The 25,210-nt window shown below is 36.9% G+C and overlaps 1 long non-coding RNA gene across 1 annotated transcript in view; it reads right to left on the reverse strand.

Annotated features, from left to right (window-relative positions):
* The window catches only part of LOC144457550 (uncharacterized), a 382,871-nt gene that overhangs the window by 28,059 nt on the left and 329,602 nt on the right, over nucleotides 1-25,210 (reverse strand). The gene's annotated exons all lie outside the window — the stretch shown is intronic.

Here is a 25,210-nt window from a genome sequence, read left to right on the forward strand (position 1 = left end):
AAGGCTTGGGATGATGGGTATCTGAAAGGGATGAGAAACTAAACTGGATACCAGCCCAGGCTGGTCCAGGCGCCTCAGCTCCCCAACTCTACTCTTCTTTTGCCCTATCCTCTCCCTGACACATAAAGGGTAGACATAGTGAGGGAGAGGCAAGGAAGTCCTCTTAGGGAGTAGCGGGAGTATGTTACCTTGGGAAGTTCATGACAGATTCATATCCCTCATTTTAAATTTATTCCAGGGCATATGGACTAAGGAGATGCCCATAATGTGGGAGATAGAAGGGGGCACAGAGCTGAGGATTGGCCATACTATTTATTTAAATTATGCATGTCTATATCTTTGTCTCTGCCTTTTTCTGTCTCTTGTCTCTGTTTCTGTCTGTCTTTGTCTTTTATTTTGGGGGGTGGGGTAGGGGTGAGGCAACTGGGATTAAGTGACTTGCCCAGGGTCACACAGCTAGTAAATGTTATGTGTCTGAGGTCAGATTTGAATTCAGGTCCTCCTGACCCTAGGGCCAGTGCTCTATCCACTGTGCCACCTAGCTGCCCCTATCTCTGTCTCTTTATCCATCCAAATATGCCTATAGTTGAATTTTCCTACGTTAAATGCATACATGCTGTGACTATCAAAGAAAAATATATCATATATGAAAAATAAACCTAACACTGATTGAACAATAAGTCTCCTATGTTTTAAAGAAAAATTCAGAATACACAGATTTTGTATTCAGGCATTACTAGATAAATGAAATAAACCAAAAAAGAGAGGTTGAGAAGGAACATCCTTTTTCATTTAGCAATCCAGGTAAAATACTCCAAGAAACCAAATTAAAAAAAAAAAAAGAATGTAAAAAAAATTTTAAAAATCTTTTCCATTTAAAATATGAAACAGTTGCTGGGGGATGCTATGAAATCTCTTTCCCTAGATAAGCTTTGAAAATAAGATAGATTCCTATCAGTCTGAGAACTTTTATATATAATGGGAACTAGGGGATGGCTTTGCTAAGTTTTCACTAAGTTTCACTAAGTGAAGCTTTACTCTGGCTCAATAATTACAAGAAATATGATGTTGTTTGTATTTTTGGCTAATAAAGAATGAATATCTTTTGTTTTTTATTCATTAGATTAGAGAGAGATGGATGGACAGCGCTGTCATTTTCCCCTACCATCAAGAAAATATGGAACAGTTTTAACACAGAATGATTGTTATTGTAGGACATTGAACACTAGATGGAGACAGGTCCTCCTAGCATCAAACAGCCTAGTTTTCTTATTGTGACTTAACACAAGCTAACAGTTTAGGTTAAATCATTCTGAATCATTCTGATATTCTGAATAGTAAGAGATTTAAGTATTAGGAGATTTTATTTATCTACGTCATCACAAGTCCTGACAACTTTTTTCAATGCTTAATCTGGGGGTATGTTGTGTGTCTGTATTACAGCTTTTATATTACTGTCTTGGGACACTTGGAAGCCCACATAAATCACATTGTAGCCAGACTAATGCAAGAAAAGCAGATTTCCCTCATAGATTTGTAGAGTTCTATGGTTTTAAAATTGTAATGAATTCATTGTTATGTTCTAAAGTGTCCAAATGAACAGCTTTATCATTCTTTTTTTGGAAAATAGATTTTATTCAATTTTTTTGTGTTTTTACATTGCCTAATGTGCCTCCCTGACCCTTTTCCTCATAATAAGAACATTCTAAGAGTGACCTCTTATAACAAGAACATTTTTTTAAGAAGAGGAAGAGGAAAATTAAAAAAAACAGAAAAATCAACCAACACAAAGAAAGAAATCTAATGTTATGTGTAATATCTTACATATGGGCTCCATGTGCTTTCTACCTATCTCTGAAAAGGTATGAGGGGTGTCTTTTTATATCTCTTCTTTGGAGCCAACCTTGGCCACTATAATTTGCAATATTCAGTTTTGGTTGTTTTGTCATTGTTCTTTCTGTTTTCATTATTATAGTCATTGCACATATTGTTTTCCTGGCTCTACTTCATGTTGCATCAGTTAATATAAGACTTTCCACGTTTTTCTGTGTTCATTATATTTTGCTGTTAGTTAAAGCACAGTAATATTCAATTATATTCATGCTTCTAGATTTCTTTAGTCTTTCCTTAATTAAATTAATTCAATTTTTCTATTTTGTTTCTAGTTCTTTTCTTCTAGGAAAAGTGTAACTATTAATATCTCTCTATTTATCTCTTCTCTGTCTAGCAAGAAAAAAAAAGTTCCTTTATTGACTCTGGGAAAGCATATCTCATATTTGTGGTCCAACCTGTGGATTTTTTCTAATGTATATGATATGCTTATATTGCAGCAATGCACCAAATATCTGACACAATTTTGATAGACTAATGACAGAATTAATGAAACTGGACATAAATTAAACAGGGTGAGGTCTATATGACTAGTTAAAATACCATATATCCAGGTGTTGTTCACTGTGTGATACTGGACTGAGGTTAGCTGAGCATCCCAAAAAGCATTGGAATAAATCTTCATGGCTGAACAACTATTATGTTAGTAAAAAGAAAAGGCATGGCAGAGGGTGGATAGACAGTATCATGGAAACAATGAACATGAACATGGATAGACTTTGAGATCTAATGGAGGATATGGGGTCACAAGACTCAGATAGATACGACTGAACAACAATGATCATCTACACAAGAATGCTGTAAGAAATTGCACAAATATTACTGCGCAGAGATTTCTGAAAAGGACAAGTAAATTTAAGAGATGAGACAAATGGAAAAAAAATTCTTGGCTGTAACATTGGAGGGTTTACTTGACCAACATTTACTAAGCACCTGTCAGACTAGGTGACTTCTGAGGTATGTTGTGCATCTAGATTTCTGGCCTTTTGTTATAAAATATACAAATATATTTGCAAAATTTACTTATTTCTCAAGATTTATTTTTTAAAAAATTTATGCTATTTTGTTCTGTTGTTAAATATAGATATGCAAGCAAAGTGTCACAGGAAGGTCAAAAAAAGACGGGTTATTTGAGGGGGAATAATGGAAAGGATCTATAGGAAAGGTGAAATTTGAAGTGAACTTCAAAGCATTAGAAATAATTCAGTTAGAAAAGGGTTGAAATTTCATTCCAGTAAGGCATGGGGAGAGTGGGGGAGAGGCATGAACAATGATACACAAGTAGTAAAATGTAAAATAGGGGGTAGAGGTCAGAAAATAATTCATTTTGACTGGAGCATGATGTTTATTGATGAAAGGGGATGACATGAAATAAGGCTAGGAAAGCAGCCTGGTGCTAAATTAAGGAGTACTGTAAATGCCAGGCAAAGGAGTTCAAACTTTATTCAGGGAGCAAGACCGAGCCACTGAAGTGTTTTGACCAGAGATAAGCTATACCAAAGCATCATGATTTCAAGTCCAGCTTTCTTTTTTTTTAATGTTTGACAACATTTCACTATTGACCTACACTGTAATTTCAAAGATACTTTATCTTCATTTCCTATTGATCTGCAGATGGCAGTGACTTTTAACTGTTATAGCTTTATTCTGTCTCCTAATCTCAGTCAAGTAGTTAATGATCCCTAAGCTTTGAGACTTGTCAGTATCAAAGTTTACTGAAGTATCAAAGCTTAGAGATCATTAACTATTTGATGGTGTATGGAAATAGCAAGACTTATTTGTCATTAACTATATGATTGAGTTTGGAAGGCCTAGCAGCGGTGGGGAACATGAGGCCTTCTAGGTCCTTGGGTGAGCCCTTTTGACTGAGTCCAAGTTTTACACAACAAATCCTTTTATTAAGGGGATTTGTTCTGTGAAGTTTGGATTCAGTCAAAGGGCCATACTTGAGGACCTAGAAGGCCTTGAGGTAGCAGGTTCTCCACTTCTGCCCTAGAGCAAACCCAAAGTGTATTTCAAAGTCTCAAAGTACTTAGAAGTTACACAACATTTTACATATATTTTCTCATTTCATTCTCAAGACCATTTAAGGTACAAGCACATCTGTACCCTATTTCAGAAATAAAGAAACTAAAGCTTAAGGAGAGGACATGACTTCCCAAAGGTCACACTGCTGGGAAATGACAGGACCAAGTCTTAAAGAAAAGTCTTTTCTTTCCCAGACTGGCATTCTTTATGTTCACTCTACCACTCATTCAATATTCATTCGACAAAGAGCTCCTAACTATCTGAAATGTGCCAAGTATATGGACCAAGCAATGTGTGTTCTATTGGTGGAAAATGACACATACCCACTTAACTAAACACTAAATGTGTCCATACATATGTACACATATAATATATTAATATAATAGGTATGGAATAGAATATTATATAGTATAAACAATATGCATATAGAGTCTTCAATGCTAATCTCAAGTGCCATCTCCTACACTAAATCTGACCTGATCTCCCTCTTGACTCAATTGCCACCACCATCCCCTTGAATATATACACACAGAGGCAGCTAGGTGGTGCAGTGGATAGAGCACTGGCCCTGAAGTCAGGAGGACCAGTGTTCAAATCCAGCCTCAGACCAAACACTTGACACTTACTAGCTGTGTGACCCTGGGCACGTCACTTAGCTCAATTGCCTAAACAAAAACAAAAACAAACAAACAAAAAAGAAATATATACACATATAGTATATACACAAATGCTCACATATATATATGTATATACAGACAAGTGCACGGTACACATGTAAATGCAGGAATGTGTGTATATGCATATACATATGTATATTAAAGATGTGTATATATCTACATGTATACGCATATATGCATGTGCATGTGTGTTATGCATTTATATATGAAAATATACAGATGTGCAGGTATATATAGAGAGAGATGCATGTATACACATATCATATATTAATGTGTTACATATATGTATGTATTTGTGTATATACACATATGCACATGCATTTATAAATAACATTTAAAGTAGTTAGTGATATGTATATATGCAATATGCAGGCATGTATACATACATTTATTTACATATATGTAGAGTACATGTGTGTAATATATTCATGTGATTACACTCATGTAGCTATGTATCTTCACACATAGGTGCACTATATGGCAATGTATATATGGTTGATTACATGAGTGTAGCTATAGACGTGTTACATGTACGTATGCATGCATGTGTGTATTGTATTTATGTATGTGCATTGTCAGCAACTACCTTATAATTACATGAAAATACATCATTGCTATATTCTATAATTAAATTATACATATATTTAAGGTACTACCACATATATGTAATATGCATATGCAAATGTGTGTATAAAATACTTCTTTATGTAGCATATAGTGTAAATACATGTATGCTATGTATATAACAACTCACAAATATATGTATTTGTATGTGATATATATGCAAAACTACTTTGTATACACAATAAAGTGATTTCCTATATACATTTCAAATGCATATATAAGCAAGTACATATATACTATATACACATACATACACAAAGTAGTTTCATTTATAATTTACATATATGCATGCATACATGCTTACATTATGCATATATATGCATAAAGTAATTCCAAGGGAAGGATCAGTAGCAGTAGGAGAAGGGGAAGATCAGGCTAGGTCTTAGAGAGAGACAGGAATTCTATAGGGCATGGGGGACTGATGTGAGGAAGGAATACATTTCAAGAAAAAAAAAACTGCCTGTGTAAAGTCAGGGAGACCTGAGAAGAGAAACTGCAGGTTGGAATGCTTCAAGAGTATGCTGGAACCATCTTCTATGGCTCAGCTAAATGTTAAATTCTCATCGTGAACATTTACACTTGGGAAATGGGCAAACACTACAGCTTGAAACCAAGTTGATTTGCTGTTCATTGATTCTTTAAACTTAATAAAGTCATGGGGAAAATGTTAATAGTGCAGATTAAACTTAAAAGTGCATAGTGGGTACTTTTATTTTCTCCTTGTAGAGCTGGTTGTTAAATATTTGCCAACATGCCCTGCTTGTTTGCTTAGTATGCAGAATGATTGAAATGTCAGGCTGAATCCAGATTGTGAAAGGCTTTAAACTCCAAAGAGAAGCAAGAGATGGAACTGACAGGGTCAGAATTATCTTTTAGGAATATCAGTTTGGCTTCTGTGTGTAGAATTGATTGAAGGAGGAGAGACTTCAGTCAAGGAATTGAATTGCGAGGCTATTTCAAGAATCCAGGTGAGAGGTCATTTATGGAGGCCGGAACTAGATTGGAGTACATATGAATGGAGGAAATAGGGCGGACGCAAGATGTGTTGTGGAGGATGGACTGATGAGATTTCTTTGATGACTAATAACTGGAATAGAGGGTGAGGGAGCAGGAAGAATTGAGAAAGACTCTGACGTTCCATACCAGGGTAACTGAATGGTTGGTCGCGTTGTCAAAGGAGTTAGGAAGAAGGCAGGGTTTTGATCGGGGAGGAAGGGCTGGGGAATGAATTCTGTTTTGGACACATTGTATTCAGATACTAGCTGTGAGACCCTGGGCAAGTCACATTGCCCCTATTCACTTCAGTTTCCTCATTTTTAAAGTGGGGATAATAGTACAGCCTACCTCCCAGAGTTATTGTGAGGATCAAATGAGAAGATAATTCTGAAGCAAGTTAGCACAGTGCCTGGCGCACAGTAAATGCTGTACGAATCTTATTATTTCTGATTAGAAATGTCCTACAGACAACTGTTTATGGGAGGGGACTAGAGTTCAGAAAAGAAACAAGGGTCGAGTATACAGAAAATAATTTGTCTTCTGCCTAAAAGTAGTAATTGAACACCATAAGTATGCTGATGACATCAACAAGAGAGCAAGTACAGAGACTGGAGAGAAGAGGCCCTGAGATAGAGCCTTTGGGCATAGCCTCACCTAGGAGGTTGGACATAGAAAAAGATCTCAAGAAGAGTGGCCAGACAGGTAGACAGAGAACCAGGAGAGGGCAGCGTCATGAAAACATATTGACTATCCTGGAAGAGAGGGCAGTCAACTTTTCCAAATGCTACAAGAAAGTAGAGAAAGATAAAGCCTGAGAAAAAGACCATCAGATTCGGTGATTAAGGATAAACAAATGGAGCAACATTAACCAAAGTTAATCTAGCTCTCTCTTCCTCCTATTAAATTCTAGCCTAGTTTATTGTTTATGTGTATGTTCTGTCCAAGTTATATGTATAAATGGGCCAAATCTATGAGACATCTATGGAAATACATATCATAGCCAAGAAAATAATAGGTATTCTCTATCTGCTTGGGTTTTCCTATGTGGATAATTATACTAAAGTCTTTTTTAGCGAATATGGATCTCATTTAGGAGGCTTACAATGTTCACTGCTTGATGAAACCAAGAAATTGACACCCACAAGTGGTAGCCCCACAAACAGTACCATCTGGAAGATCTTATTATTTTTATTCTGTATTGGTGCTTGGATAACTTCTACAATAATGGCCTCCATTTATATTAACAATCAGAGAACTGACCTAGCTAAGTAAGGAGAAGTTAATTACCACTTGGCAATCAATTATTTCTATTGCAACCTGTGAAACTGGGACAGGTAGATGGAGCAGGACAGAAAGCCAGGCTTGGAGTCAGGAAGATTCATCTTCATGAGTTCAAATTTGGCCTCAGATATTTACTGGGAAAGTCGCTTACCCTTGTTTGCCTCATTTTCCTCATCTGTCAAATAAGCTGGAGAAGGAAATGGCAAACCACTTCAGCATCTTTGCCAAGAAAACCTCAAATGGGGTCACAAAGAATCAGACAAAATGCCTGAACAACAACAAATACTCAGATACTCAATGACACTTATCCTATCAAAGATCTTGCCCTGAGAAACCTAAATCTTAGACTACTCCAGCTATTCACTGCCTTCACCTTGAATGTTGATGAGTGAAGCTAGAGAAAATAATGGGATTATGCTACCTGGGTCCAGTACAAATTTATGCTAAATAATCTCAATTAGGCCTTCCTTGCTGTAAGACAATCCTTTTAAATCTCTCTCACTGATTCACTATCCCACTCACCAAAGCATTGCAAATTTCTTTATCCCTTCTCAAATCTCTCACATCTCTCTCTCTCTCTCTCTCTCTCTCTCTCTCTCTCTCTCTCTCTCTCTCTCTCTCTCTCTCTCTCTCTTTCTCTATCCCCTCACCCTCTTAGAGGGGAACTTTGCCTCATTTTACTGAAAAATAGAAAACGTTCACCAAGCCATCTGCTACTATTATTTACTTATTTTGAAAAAAGGTTCTTCTCCTTGTCAACACAAACCTCATTAACTGATCAAGTGGTCCCATTCCATTCTGTCTTTTCTGTCTTCTCCAGGATATTGTCCACTTCTGTCATTACCATTTTCTCACTTATCTTCAATTTCTCTTTGTCTACTGGCTGCTTCTCCACTGCCTACAAACCTACCTATATCTCCTCTATCCTCAAAAATACTCTGTCTTGATTCATCTATCCCTGCTAGTTAGCTTCCTATATCTTTCCTCTGTTTTATGACTAACTCCTTGAGAAGGCTGCTTACAGTAAGTGCCTCCACTTCCTTTCCTCTCACTTTCTTCTTACCCTTCTACTGTCTGGCTTCCAACTTCATCATGAAATTGATCTCTCCAAAGTTACCAATGACCTCTTAATTTTTAAATATAATGGCCTTTTCTCCTTCATATTTTCTTCTCTCTAGAAGAATCTCTGGAATCCTGATCTCCAAGGTCTTGATAAATCAAGGTCACAGATTAGGGATTCTGGACCCTGAGCCTGGAAGGTAAAAGAACAAACAAAACAGATCAAGACCCCAAGTCCATGGGGGGAGGGGCTTCCGTGACCAAAGGGAGGACAAGGTGGCCCTCTTGGACTTCACCCTCCTCAGCTTATTGCATGGTGTCCCTAATACAGATGAATGAGACCTTTCTCCTTGGATGCTACTATAAAAAAAAAAAAAAGCATTTTTTTTCTTCAGTATCATGGCACTTCCCTCATGCTGCATACATATCAGGGACTATTAGGTTAAGTATCTCAATGTCATGGCTCCATTGCCACGAATCAGGAAAAGGGTTTATTTAAAAAAATGTTTACAGATCATTTCCGGTTTTTGTCTGTATATTTTCCTCCTTCCAGTTGCAACCTTAAATGCTCCTGTAATAATTTTGCTTTGTTGGATCTTTTTCCAAGCATTCCATAAACCTGTTTTTCCCTCCACTACTTCTCACTTTTACGGCATGATTCTGTTTCCACCAACCTCCACCATAAAATCTTACAAATGAGTTTATATTCTCAACTGCTGTTACTCTTGGCTCTCATATCTCTCTTGTTGGCAAGATCAAGTGTTTACTGGCTGAGGTGGTTTCTAAGCTCTTTTGTTTTCCTTATTATGGTGGTTAATTTACTTCAGTTACCTTTACTTTATATCATATGTATTATATACATATACACACACACACACACACACACACACATATATATATATACATATATATATGTATGTCTGTGTGTGTTATACACACACACATATAGGTTCAGGATTGAACATATTGAGATTAGGTTAGAGTGATTGCCTTTGAGAAACTAGAAAGTTCTTTTAATGACCCAGAGCTTTTTCTTGAAACAGGTCATCTTTTTTAACACTAGTATTCTTCCAGATATTGTTGTATGACTGCAAGTTGAGGAATACTAAAGCTAAAAGCATTAAATTTAAGGATCATCTAAGAAGAGGTACCTGGTGGGCCTGAGCAAGCTGCAACACATTATGAACCAGGAATTGTATGAGAAATGTTGTCTAAAGTATGCCGGCAGAGATATGCATGGCCAAAATGCATGGTGGGAAAATGCCAAACAATGGCCCAGTTACATAAAGAGAGCAGGAAATAACTGATTAGTTGCCTGTGAGCTCCATTAGTATCATCATAATATAAGATAGGTCCTTTATATATTGGGTGAACTCCTGTAATGGATATATAGGAGAATATACATAACACTTGTACCAGATAACCAGGAATAGAGGGATTATAATCTACCTTGCTAGAGGGAATACCTACATTGATACTATCACAAAACTATTGGAGTATAAACTTCCTTAGGAAATGGGAATAGTTTGTTTCAATGTCTCTTCTCTTATCCATTTCCCATTTTCTGTTTCCAATGTCTTATTTAGATAGGTCATGTTGGAATTGCTGCCTTTGCATACTATATCTTCTTCTTTTTTCTTTTACTAATACTATGTTCTTCCACTTTAATGGTATTTTATTTTTTCCAATTACATATAAAGATAATTTTCAACATTCATTTTTATAAGATTTTGAGCTCCAAATTTTTTCTCTTTCCTTCCCTCTTCTCCTCCCTCCCCAATATGATGTAGGTTATACATGTACAATCATATTAAACATATTTCCACATTAGTCATGTGTGGAAGAAGAATCAGAATAAAAGAAAAAACACACACAAGAAAGAAAAAAACAAAAAAAGTGAAAATAGTGTGCTTTGATCTGCATTTAGACTCCATTGTTCCTTCTCTGGATGTGGATAGCATTTTTCATCATGAGTCTTTTGGAATTGCCTAAGATCATTGTATTGCTGAGAAGAACTAAATCTATCAAAGTTGATCATTGCACAATGTTGCTATTACTATGTACAATGTTCTCCTGGTTCTGCTCACTTCACTCAGAATCAGTTCATGTATGTAAGTCTTTCCAGGTTTTTCTGAAGTCCACCTGCTCATCAATAGTATTCCATTGCACTTACACACTACAACTCGTTCAGACATTTTCCAATTGATTCTCTCAATTTCCAATTCTTGGCCACCATAAAAAGAGCTGCTATAAATATTTTTTTACATGTGGGTACATTTCTTATGATGTCTTTGGGATATAGACCTAGAAGTGGTATTGCTAGATCGAAGGGTATGCACAGTTTTATAATTCTTTGTGCATAGTTCCAAATTGCTCTCCAGATTGGTTGGATCAGTTTACAACTCCACCAACAATGTATTAGTGCCATATCTTCTTCAACATTTATCATTTTCCTTTTTTGTCATATTAGCCAATCTAGTAAGTATATGAGGTAGTACCTTAGAGTTGTTTTAATTTGCATTTCTCTAATCAATAGTGATTTAGAGCGTTTTTTCATATGACTCTAGATAGCTTTAATTTCTTCATCTGAAAACTACCTGTTCATATCCTTTGACCATTTATCAATTGGAGAATGACCTATATTCTTAGAAATTTGACTCAGTCATCTACATATTTTGCAAATGAGGCCTTTATCAGAGATGCTGGCTGTAAAAAAATTTTCCCAGTTTTCTTCTTTCCTTCTAATTAATCTAATCTTTCCTTCTAATAATCTTGGTTGCATTGGTTGTTTGTGCAAAGAGTTTCTAGTTTCATGTAATCAAAATTATTCATTTTGCATTTCATAATGTTCTCTATCATTTGTTTGGTCATAAATTCTTCCCTTCTCCATAAATCTAACAGATAAATTAGGCCTTGCTCTTCTAATTTGCTTATGGTATCACCTTTTATGTCTAAATCATATACCCATTTTGACCTTGATTTGGTACACAGTATGAGATGTTGGTCTATGCCTAGTTTCTTCATACTATTTCCCAATTTTCCTGGCAGTTTTTGTCAAATAGTGGGTTCTTATCCCAAAAGCTGGAGTCTTTGGGTTTATCAAACAGTAGATTACTATAGCCATTTACTACTCATTGGCCATTATTGTCTCATTATTGTCATTCTCTTTGATGGAATTATTGATTGCTTCTATGATTTGTTGTTTGTCCCACTCATTCTTTAGGATTAGATTGCTTAGTTTACAATTAATCTTTAATCTATCTTTCCATAGCCCTTTATTGCATTTAAATTTTATTGCCTCATAATCCAAAAAGGATACATTTAATATTTCTGCTTTTCTGCACTGGATTGCGATGTTTTTATGACCTAATACGTGGTCAATTTTTGTATGGGTGTACTGCTGAGAAAAAGGTATAGTCCTTTCCATCCCCATTCAGTTTTCTCCAGAGATCAATCACATCTAACTCTTCTAAAGTTCTGTTTACCACCTTATCTTCTTTGTTGTTTATTTATTATTAAATTTTATTTATTTTTAGTTTTCAACATTTACTTCTATAAGATTTCGAGTTCTAAATTTTCTCCCCCTTCTCTCTTCCCTCCTCCCCAAGACCGCATGCAATCTGACAGAGGCTCTACATATTAAAAATAAACATATCATATTAAACATATTTTCACATTAGTCATGTTGTGAAGAAGAATTGGAACCAATGGAAGGAACCACAAGAAAGAAGAAACAAAACAAAACAAAAAAGAGAGTAAATAGTATCCTTCAATCTGCAGTCAGATTCCATAGTTCTTTTTCTGGATGTGGATAGCATTTTCCATTATGAGTCTTTTGGAATTGTTTTACATCCTTACATTGCTGAGAAGAGCTAAGTCTATCAAAGTTGATCATTGCACAGCGTTGCTGTTACTGTGTACAATGTTCTCCTGGTTCTGCTCATTTTACTCAGCATCAGTTCATATAAGTCTTTGCTGGGGCATTTTCTATAGCTGGTCACCACAGTGAGAACAGCAAAAAAAATACATCCACTTACAATCCATCATTTATATTCAACCTATCATCAGCACTGATTGCACTCCGCTTTTACCCCAGTGAGACAGACCTTTACTGAAGTCCTTCTAAGTTATCATAAGCTGGAAAACTGTTTCACTATCTTTTAGTAGGTCCTGTCACTCCAGAATTTGCTTAGAGGATTGATTTAACTTTGTTTATGAGGGAAACTGGAAAGAGCTCAGGCAACTTCCTGGCTTCTCTCTGCTGTCTTGGCTCTGCTACTACTAATACCTTGTATACCATGTCTTCTTATTTGTTTTTAGTTCATTATGTCATGATCTTACTACATCCAAGTCAGTAGTATAATTTTATACAGACTGTTAATTTGGAAATTACTTTCCCATTGGTAACTATTTCTTTTTTTTCAATCAGTTAAAATATAATCAGCTTTGTTTTTATGATGCTATTTTGTTGTCATTGTGCCCAGTGCTTCCCAAGACTCTTAAACAGCACCCCCTGCTCCCACCCCAGCCATTTATGACATGATATGACTTTCCCTTGGACTGTGTTTAGCTCCCTTGTTTATTACTTCTGAATCACGTTTTCCAATATATCTTTTACTGTCCTCTCATGTGCCTACCTTTGAAATATTAAAGTACATGTTGATTTAATTTATTGAGTTCACAGAATTTCTCTACCTCACTATTCTTTGTAATAGATATTGGCACACAAATTTCAAACATACTCATAGTGGTCTTTTTTATCAAATGCTTAATTTAAGCACTAAACTAGGAGATGACCAAGAAGAACCTGTAGCCATCTTTCCATTTAGTTTCCTGGCTTCCTTCTGTATTCTTGCTTAATTTACGAGAAGAATATCACTCTCGGAATCAAACATAGGAAACCTGCCCTCCCCACCTTTTTTAGCCTTCTTACACCTTGCCCAGCCTCCTACCACGTACTCTGAGATCCAGTGGCACTGGTCTCTTTTCTGTTCCTCAAAGAAGATATTTTGTCTCCCCACTATGGTCATTTTCTCTGACTATCCCTCATGCATGGGATGCCTCTCCCTCCTCATTTCCACTTCTTGTCTTCCCTGGCTTCCTTCACATCCCAGCTAAAATTGTACCTCCTACTGGAAGCCTTTTCTCAGACTCCTTAGTTCTAGTGCCTTTCCTCTGTTACCTCAAATTTATGCTGTATATAAGCTTGTTTGCCCATAGTTGTTTGCATGTTGTCTCCTCTTGTTAGACTGTGAGTTCCTTGAAAGTGAGACTGTCCTTTTTCATTGGTATCACTGGTGCTTAGCTCAGTGCCTGTCACATAGTAGGCACTTGTATGTTTAATTTGTTTGTTTGTTTTCAGTCATGTTCAACGCATTGTGGCTCTTTATGAGGTTGTCTTGGCAAAGACACTGGAGTGGTTTGCCATTTCCTTCTCCATTCCATTTTACAGATGAGGAAACTGAAGCAAATTTAAGTGTCTGAGGCTGGATTTTGAATTTTCTGACTCTAGGCTCAGTACTCTATTCACTGCACCACCTACCTGACTTAGTAGGCATTTAATAAATGTTTGTTGATTGACTCCGTGACTGACCTGGGCAGCTAGGTGATACATTGGATGGAGTAAGAGATTTAGAATCAGGAAAACCTGAATTCAAATCTGACCTCAAACATTTACTAGCTGTATGACACTGAACAAGTCATTGAGCATCTGTGTACTTCACTTTCCTCATCTATAAAATGGGGATAATAATAGCCTCCAATAATCCTCCACAGGATTGTTGGAGATAATCAAATAAGATTACATATGTAAAGTGCTTTGCAAACCTTAAAGCATTATATAAATGCTAGCTATTAAATTCATGTTTAATAGAAAGTTTAAAGACCATGACGCTTAGCAACTTTTTGACTCCTTTGCCACCACTGTGCATGACTCTCCAAAGTAGAGGAATGGAAGGACAGCGGGCCTTTAGGTATTTTTGTGAGTATATGCTTCATGAGTTACCACGGACAAAGAATTCATTACCAAGTGACTGGCTTACTAGTGATTAGCCTCAGTGTCCCCAGGCAGTCTGGTCCTCAAAAACTGACATAGTCTGATGTTTGGAGTATCTTCAAAAGGTTTCGAGACAGGGGTGATAGCCATAATTTCTGTAAAGCACTTGGGCTTTTTGCAGCTTGCTTTTGCAGGTTGCAGACAACTTTGGCGCCTCTGGCTTAGGGAACTCACAGGGAGGGAATTCTCTCTGTCGGTATTGGTTGGCTTCTTTTTCTGGAGCATTTATACAGAATATGGGCTCTTAATTTTTTGTGTGTTATTTGCCCCTTTGTCAGTCTGCTGAAGAATATGCTCCCCTTCTCTGAATAATGTTTGAAATGCATAAAATGAAATACGTAGGATTACAAAAGGAAACCAATTATATTGAAATATTTACCAAAATATTTTTTTAAAGTTTAGAAACCCCTAGATTAAGAATAGGCATATTATCTAATATAGGCATAATTGAGAGTTGTCTAAAGCGCTGAGATGTTAAGCTGCTTTTAAATCAAAGGCAGGATTCAAACCCAGAGTCCTTGCCTTTGAGCCTGACTCTCTTGTCGCTATCTGCCTCTCAGATGTTAAGGAAAGTGTGAATTTTCCCCCCAAGGGAAGGCAATCATATAATGGCAATCAGCTGGGGTTCATTTAAAGGAATACAAAAATTCACATAGTGGACATTTGTTTGCTTTTTTAATTTTTTATTTGTTTTAAACAACTTTACTGCAATGAATGTATTCTCCAAAGTAAATAACCCCCGTATCTTTTCACTATCATGGTAACTAACCTAACCACAGAACCCCAAAGAATTAACCAACATTAGTAGAGCTTCATCATGCTCTGGCAGAATTCCCCTACCTGATACACAAAGTGTAATTGAAACAGTATGAAATTAGAGCTATAATTTTTATTTCCAGGTTTTGCCTTCACCATAAAAAATGAATTTTTCCTTTAGTGTAATATTACACTAAATATAATCATTACAAAAGAAAAAAATCTTTTACAATATTTCTAAGGATATTATCAATATGGATACTCCATCCAATGGTGCAAATTGTAACCCACCTATGCCCCATTATGCCATGAAACTTGTATCTATTCCTACTATAAGATCTCCACCTAATATGCTAGGGTCTTTCTTTTAGGTCTCTTGCCATTGCCGGTAAGGTCTTGGAGGACAAAGACATCCAGGGACAGTGATTTCTTAACGATCATCATTGACCTATTCCATTATTTAATATCTCTTACTTTCAAGGAAGTCTTCCTTCTATTCAGCCTAAATCTAAATATGTATTACAGTTTTATCCTGCTTTCTCCAGAGCCCTTCTAAATAAGACCCAATGGGAATGCACTAAAAACTCAACAACTATCCCTTTTTTAAAAAGCAAGGACAGTGTTGAAATGGGGAGAACCCTTTGGGAAACTCAATGAGTGACAGGAAATAAGACTTCTCAGACAGGTGGAGGAATGAGTTTGTGGGGTGTAGATGAAAAAACTAGGTGAACAATGAAACCTTTCCTCTCTCCCTGAAAGTTAGCCATATTTTAAAACTCCAGGCTCTTTAAAGAAATTTGTTTTGTTCCTTTTCTATTTAGGGAAAATGTTTTTCCAAGACACCTTTACAGGCTCACTCTGGTCCTTTTGTTTTGATTTGTTTTCTTTCTTGGGCACAGTTAAATTAGAAAACCCATTTCCTCTTCACAGTTGTGCGTCACTACCTTGAAGGGCTATTATGGTCACACATTCTAAATGTGTTAGTCCTGCAGCCTACCCACAAGAGTTTTTAAAACAAACAACTCTGAATACTATCTCTGCCCAAGACAGATGTCTGCGGTCAATGTTGACTGGCCAGTGTGACTGTTTGGTGGACTGACCTGTATGTTTCTCTGATAGTAGGTATCTGAACTATGAACTACTTGGACTGACCTGCAGGAAATTTTGCTCATTTGCATACTCATAGTAAACTGAAATAAATGCACATAATAAATGAGACAGACCAGACTTTTCAGGCATAATGATTTTCAGTGTGCAATACTTTAAACCTATTCATGCATATTATTTTGTGCTGACATTTCTCCACTTTGCAGGAAAATACAAAACTTTCAAGTACTTTTCAATCACTATGTATCATTTCAGTAAAGAACCAATGGAAATTCGTTAACTTAAATGGCAGGTATCTGGCACGTGCTGGGCACTCCTTAAATACTTACTGATTGGTGATTGTTTCTGCAAATTTATAATTGAAAATATGAAAATTTCACTAATTGTTTTAAGTTTACAAATTCTAGAATGAAACCAGGTTCATAATATGCCCAAACAACCGAGTGAAAACATTAGATATGCACTTTGATTCATTATTTGAAATAGATCTAGAGTTGCTAGCTTTAACAATAAGTCAAGAAAGAGAAATTAAATATATAGACATTGGCACAAAAATAGAGAGAAAATCATCCCTAATTGCTATATTATGAAACTATTTCTTTCCTATCAAAAACCAGTGAAAGGATAGGATGATTGAACTTTTATAAAAGAAGCAAGATACAAAATAAATCAACAAAATCATCAGTATTTCTATGTGATGCCAACCCAAACCAGTAACATAAAGTAGAAGGTAAAATATTCGAAATAACTGCAAACTGAATAAAATATTTGAGGACTAACCTACTAAGACACTAAAAAATATAAATATAACAACAAATCATTATTTATAGAAATAAAGGAAGATTTAAATAATTGGAAAGACTCATGGTTTGACTGCACATTATAGAACATTGGTGGATCTTCAGTCATTTCAGCTGTGTTTGATTCTTCAAGATCCCATTTGGGGTTTTCTTGGCAAAGATTCTCAAGTGTTTTGCCATTTCCTTCTCTGGCTCATTTTACAGATGAGGAAACTGAGGCAAACAGGGTTAAGTGACTTACCCAGGGTCACACAGCTGTAAAACTCAGAAAGATGAGTCTCTGACTCTAGGCCCAGCACTATATCTAGGCCACCTAACTGCCCGTCCTGAATGTATGGATATCACAATTGTTCTTCCTGATGGCTCTTGTGACTCCCCTTTTGCCTCCTAGAAGTTTCTATTTCTAATCAATAGCTCCATCTTGGGTTTATAATCTCATGGGAAGACTCCATCCTTGTATTATTATCACAGATGCTTATGCTCTGGGACCAAGCATCCAGGATAATGTAGTTCTTCCTCTACGTGAAATTCCTGTTATATTTACATAGAGTAAAATAGGTAAATGGTGGTATATCCTTAACTCCAAGGCTGACTAATAGTATTTTTCAACAAACAGTGTGTTATTCTCAATGAAAGCACACATTTTTGGAAACTGGCAATAGAAGCAAATTTTAAAGCTTTATGGGTTTGTGACAGACATCCTTGGTTGAAATCACTAAACTAATTCTTATTCTTTCAGAAATAGCCTGTCCCACTTTACACTGACAAGTTGATCATATACATCTTTGTTGGTGTCAGGATTTTACATGTAAGAACTGGGAAGCATGGTTTAAAAGAATATATTTAGTGGTATATTGATAATTAGTTCTTGAATCTGAAGAGGAAGCAAAATTACGTGGTCATAGGTATTTTTAATGACTAGTACTGTAGAAGGCTCTTATTGCTTGATGAATTGAATCCTCTGTATGGGTTTTTTTTTTTTATAGTTTACTACATGGTTGTTGTTGAGTTCCATATAGATTACTATTTTTTTAAAAATTTAGCTTCAAAAAACCCAAAAATTATATTTAGCCAATGTCTAACTTCTTTTTTATGTCACAGCTATGTCTTTGACATGGTTGTGTGGGACAAGGCATATATTTTCCCCAGGTATTCTGTCCTTACTAAGTAGCATGACATAGCAGGTAACGTGTTTGAGATTTTAATCAGAAAAAACTGGACACATTACTGGTTGTAAGACCCTAGATAAGTCACTCAATCTCACTAGCCTCAGTTTCCTCAACTATATAATTAGAGGTTTAAACTCAATGACCTGCAAGATACTTTCTAGCTCTAAATCTATCTTATGATCCTTCCAATAGCTCCTCCAAGTTTTTTCAAAATCATCATGAATCAATTTATCCCCATTCTTCAAGTATCAATGAAGTAGTTGTCTAGAGAAAATTACCTCAAAGAATTCAATATCCATGGGATGTTGTTAATTCTGTATCTCATATTTCAAAACCGTATTCAATATCAGCTTCATATTCAGAGGAACCATCCTGGATCATCAACTATTGGGATATTCCTGTGGGCACAGTACTGTACTAGATGTCACATAGTATGGCCAGAACCTTTTAATGGTGCCAGAAGCACTGGTGTGACCAGTTCATGTTCCCAGATAGTTTGGTTGGGTACATAGATACAGTGAATTCAATGCCCCCAACCACTGTTCTAACTCAATAGCACAGGGTATTCATTAGCAATGATTGGCTGCAAGGTTTTTGGCTTCTACTTAGTATTGAAATATATTCCCATTTAAGATGAGCTTCTGCGGGGCCATTAGGGAAATAGCCATGTAGTCTGCCAAAACCTTATTCAGATTTGTGGATTTTTTTATTACATTATTACTACCATTTCCCCTTTCTCCTCTAAGATTTGCATGTCCAAAGCTAAGCTTCCACATCAAGAGGTTATTCTTGAGCCACCGAAAAGGACTGGAAAGAGGAAAGAATTTGTGCCTTGCTTCTCGTGATTGTAATGTGGTCTGGCTGGGGGAATTCACAGCTCCACCCCTCACACAACACAAACTTTTACGAGTGTACAGTTTGTACTGCATGTTATGACATTTCAGACCTTTAAGCCTTCAAATTGTGCCCTTTTGCTTAAATAAGAAATGGATAATCACCCTCAGCAACACCAAAGTTTCTTCAAGTCAGGTTTCTACTGTAGAGTTATAAGAAATCATAGTCCAAATATGCTGAAAAGGGGAGAATGCCAATGCAGCCACAAGCCAGATACTGGCATTACATAATGTAGGCCTTTCTAAAAGAGAATTTTGAAAATTTTCCCTAGTCTTTTTTTTCTGTTCTAAAATCCATTACTTTCCCAAAAGAAAGTTTTGAGAAAAATTATATATGCCTGAAATTTATGAAATCTTTGAATAAAAATTAAATGCTTTGTCTTCATATATAAAAATAAATGCAATAATATTTTTACTGGGGCAGCTAGATGGTGCCCCAGATAAAAAGGCCTGCGGTCAGGAAAACCTGAGTTCAAATCCGGCCTCAGACACTAGCTATGTGACACTGGGCAAGTCATTTAACCCTGTTTGCCTCTGTTTCTTCCTTGATAAAATGAGCTAGAGAAGGAAATGGCAAACCCCTCCATTGACAAAGCCAAGAACACCCCACGAAGAGTCAGGTATGACTGAAACCACTAAACAACAATGACATTTGTACAGCCTACCACACAGGGTTGCCATGCTGAAATTCTTTGCAAATCACAAAGAACCATATAAATGTGGTTACTACTGCTACCACCTTTACTACCACCAACAGACAGTCTATCAGACAATCAACAAACATTTATTAAGCACCTACTATGTGCTAGGCACCACGCTAAGCACTTATGCTACAAAAAGAGGCACAAGATAACCTCTGTCCTCTATAAGTTCATAGTTTAATGGAGAAGACAACAAGAAACAATGCGTGCAAACAAACTTTATATAGGACAAATTGGAAGAAAAATTAAGAGAAGGCAGGCATTAGAACTGAGGGGTTGGAAAAGGCTTCCTGTACTACGATGTCCAACTCCAAGAGAAATGGATCCCTCTGAGCCACATGTTGACTTAGAAAACCACAAATCAATACTATCTATCTTATATTTTTATTTATTTTGTTCAACATTTCCAATTAAATTTTAATTTGGTTCAGGCCACACTTCAGAGTCTGGTATGCTAGTCTGACACCTCTGCTGTAGAAGGCAGGCTTTTAGTTGGAACTTAAAGGAAGCCAGGAGGTAGAGATGAAGAAGGAAAGAATTCTGGGTATGGGATAGCCAGAGAAAATGCCTGGAGCACAGAGATGGAACAGCAAAGAGGCCAGTGTCACTAGATAGATCAAACAGTACATGGCAGGGAATAAGGTATGTTAGAAATAGGCTTGACACCAAAAATTTAGTTATCAAGAAAATTTATTATAAAGAAAGTCCAGAGTATTTAGACATTTCTGGCCAGAAGCAGGCTCCACCCCTCTTTAGGAGGGGTGGGCCCTAAGTGCAAGGGAAAGTGTGCTTTTATGCAGTTGAATTCGGGCTCGAAACCTCCCAGGCTGGGATTGGTCCAACCCTTCCCAGGTTATACCTTTCCTTACGTGTTCCTCTTCCCTTGGTCATACGTCCCATGACTCGTTTATGAGGCTCTAATTTTATGCGGGGTGTGTCAGATAATAGTAACGAAGTTCATTAAGCAGGCGCACTAACATTTTTCAGTTGTCCTCAGGTTGACCCTAATTGGTCTGAGCTGGCTCGACCCCTATCTTGATTTTGGGGTCTTCTTGGAACCATCCACTTACTTCCTATTGGTCAAGCCCAGCCCACCTACAGTATACCACCTCCTGGGACCTTTGTTCTTTAAATCTCTGCATTATTCTACCTGTGGAAACTTAAGCCCTTCTAACTCTAACAAGGTACATAACAAACTGAGAATGGCACCTTCTCCAGGTTTATGCACCATCCATCTTTTTTAACTGTTGGCCAGCGTGGGTCAAGAGCCACATCAGGTCTGAACATTTCCTCTCTAGTGCCAGCCAGCAGCATAAAGCAATGACAAGCACAGTGTGAGATCCTGCGCCTATGAGTATCACACTCCAGTCACCAGGCCAAATCCCATGCTTGTCAGAGATAAGCTGGGAAGTCTGACCTTTCACCCTGCTTAGTGAGGCTCCTGATAAAGGTACCTTCAGTAGTTTGAAGGTATGATATCACATTAAGTTTAAGTTTCATTAAGTGTCACTGGAAGCATTAAAATGTGGAGTTTTCTGGTCAGTTACGGTTTTAGGAAAAGTAAGGTGTGAGCTGTTCCTGCCTAAGGCACTGTTCTAACAGGTGGTCACATTATGCATTGCACAAATACTGTGCTATCTTGTTAATTACCCATGGGCCAGTTTCTTCACCTGTAAAATAGGCATTGGGACTTGCACTGTCAACCTTACAGGTTTATTGTTAGGACAGTCAATAGTTAATAATCAAAAAACATTCATTGAGTGCCTACTATGTGCCGGGCACGTGCTCAGCTATGGAGATAGAAATACAAAAAAAGACATTCCCTGCCTTCAAAGAATTGCAATTTAATGGGAGAAGACAACACATAAATGAAAGTCAAAAACCACAGCAGGGTTAGGGGAGAATTAGGAAGAAAAGGGGAGGTATCTTGGAGGGGGAATGATGGAGAAAACAAAAAAGTAAAAAATTAGTGCAGGCCCATGGAAAATGAGATGTCAGTCCTGTTTCCCCTACTGAAACAGAGGATATATGGCTCTACTCTTCAATCAGAGGGACAGAGGGTACTGATGAGATATGAGGAGCAAGGCTGCTTGGATCTTGCATGGTGAGATTTCCCAATGATGAGTTTAATGGAGTTGTGACAGAGAAGGGAAAGAAGTCCAAAATGAACTGTGTGGGAAAATGAGATGTCTGAGGACAATATTCCGTGAGCCATAGAGTTCTACAAACTACAGAATTATCAAAGACCCTTTGAGGTTATCAAGACAAGTCTACCTCATTTCACAGATGAGGAAACTGACTCCCAGTGAGGTTAAGCGGTATGGAACAAAACTGAGATTTTAACAAAGGCCAAAATCCAGGACTCTATCCATGAATGTAGGCTGCAGCATTTCAAGTAGGAGGTTAATTAAGGTTTACAAAGTGCTTTCCTTACAATCAACCAATCACTTAGTGTTGCAAGTATACTGCTCCCATTTTACAGGTGAATATAATGAGGCTCGAAAGACGGGAAATGACTTGCTTTTGGTTATAGTTGAAGAACTTGGATTCCCACTAATTGTTTCTCATTCTAAATTCATTACTGTTTCAACTACTATTCTGCTCAAGAATACTGAATTTGGAGTCAGTGGGCTGGAGTTTGAATGCCAATTGTCTCATTCAACTGTTGTGTGACTTTGAATGACTCACTTAACCATTTTGAGATTAATTTTCCTAATCCATACAAGGAAAAAACATTGGATTAACTGGTCTCTAAGTTTTCTTTGAGATTGATTATTATTATTTCTGACTCCAGGCCTCAAACTCCATCCACTGTACCACCTAGCTGCCCTAGTAACTGGAAAAGTTTATAGTTATATGAAAGAAAGCGACTTAGATTTTTCTAATGATTAACCAAATGTGTTGAATTCATGGACATAAGAGAGACAGTATGGCTTATTATATAGAGAGATCTAGCCTTGGAGTCAGAAAACCTGGGTCTAAATCCTACCTCTGACACATAGTAGCCATATGACCCCAAGCATTAGTGCATGGGACAATTGTGTAAGTCTATAAATGATAAGAAGTTGTGCTCTGAATTGTTGAGGGAGTTTCCATTCTGTGATTCCCCCACATTGATGAAATTACATATACTTTTCCTCCTCAAAGAATGGCATGTTATATAAAAATTTTCCGGTCAACCAAATAAACGCAAAAACTCAACTGCAGAGTTATGTCAAGGTTATGACTTGTCTAATTGTCCTCATGTATCATGAGAAAAAAACAAACTTTTATATCTAAGCAAACAAAACAAGATGGAAGAGTTTGAAGATAATATGTACTTGTTCAGGGTCTATAAGAGTTATAAGTCATATTTGGGAACAAGAGTTATTGTTTTTCCATAATTAGGAAGCATTAGCTATGTACAAGATATTATTTGAAATATAGAGTTAAATTCCAACTCTTTAAGGGCCCCAGCAGTGAGAAGATTAATTAAATTTATTTTTGTATCACAATTATTTTTCTGCCATTAAAGTTCTACCCTGGTCCTGGATTTTTGAAAGCTATGAAATGGAATGTGAGCAGTGGGAGATCCCCCTTAGTTCAAAAGGCTTCAGATGTATTTATCTTCCAAAAAAGGACCATCAGCAACATTTTGGCTACTTGGTCTTGAATTTATTATAGCTATAGAAACTCACAAAAATTGTCTCCAAAGGCATGAAAGAGTTAAATTATATATTGTCTCTACTAGCAAAACCATGTATTCTGGAAGCACTGGAAAGAATTTTTTTTTTCAAAACTAAAATAGCACTTTCACATATATTATTTCATTTGTTCCTCAGAGTAACTCTGTGAGTTAAGTGATATTATCACAGAGGGTCACAGAGAGGTGAAGTACCTTGCCCAGAATCACAAAACTAGTAAGTTTTTGAGACACATTTGAATTCAGGTCTTTATATCTACTAGGTGCCTAGCTATAACCTCTGTTCACACCATTTATGCAGCTTATTGAACATGATCATTTGTTTTGATCACTAGGGATGGGGTTCTGTTTTCCCTTTAATTGGACAAGAATTTAATAATTATAGTCTTTAAAATACCATAGGTGGGTCTGAACTCTCCTATAAAGTTGTATATGTGCTGTTAAATCAGTAGATTTCTTTTCTCTGGATGGGTCAGACCTACTTTACATAGGGATTAAAATAGGACCTTTGATTTCATTATTAGAAAGAACTCCTACATGAAGAAAATCCATTTACTAATAAAATTTGGCACTTTCTCTACAATATATAATCTTATAGGATTGCCTAGAGCAGTGGTGTCAAACTCAAAGAAAAACAGGGGTCTCTAAACTGTACATAAGAATCTCTGTGGGCCATAAGTTGACTTCTTGTTCAGTTGTTTCAGTCCTGTCCAATTCTTCACGACCCCATGTGGGATTTTCTTGGCAAAGGTACTAGAGTGGTTTGCTATGTCCTTCTCTGGCTCATTTTACAGGTGAGGAAACTGAGGCAAACAGGATTAAGTGACTTGCCCAGAGTCATGCAGCTAATATCTAAGACCAGATTTGAACTCAGAGAGATGATTCTTCCTGACCCCAGTGCTGATGATCTAACCACTTGGCCATGTAGCTGCCCTCATGTTGACTTAGAAAACCACATGTTAACATTATCCATGTCCTATTGAATTTTAATATATTTTGCTAAATATTTCCCAATTACATTTTAATCCGGTTCAGGCTACACTGGCATACAGCTGGGGCAGGCTGTTAGATACTGCTGGTCTAGAATACTGCCACTTAAGTGAAATGCACAGAATCACACAGTCAGTGGATAATGCCAATTTAAATCTTGAGCCTTTTAATTGCATTCCTCCTCACTATTTTTGCCATTTTTTTTCCTTTTCCTTTAAAAAATTTGTTTTAAAGAGTAGGCCTCCCTAACTCTCCCAAGACAGAAATTCAGGGGTTATGCATAATCCTGATTCCACTACTGACTAGACCAGAGCTTTGACCTGTTCCTTTTCTAACCCGAGCTAGTTTGTCCTTCCTTAGGCAGCCTGATGGGCTCATGATCCAGGGCTGCACCATATTAAGGTAGAACCGGTGCAGAAACCAGATTAACCGCAGCTCAGAATATCTAAACTCAAGCAATCCAACATTCTCAATACCCCTGGTAGCTGAGATTACAGGCATT

The sequence above is a fragment of the Phascolarctos cinereus genome, unplaced genomic scaffold (genome assembly GCF_003287225.1).
Source record: "Phascolarctos cinereus isolate Bilbo 61053 unplaced genomic scaffold, phaCin_HiC Scaffold_5;HRSCAF=322, whole genome shotgun sequence".
NCBI classification, from domain to species: Eukaryota; Metazoa; Chordata; class Mammalia; order Diprotodontia; family Phascolarctidae; genus Phascolarctos; species Phascolarctos cinereus.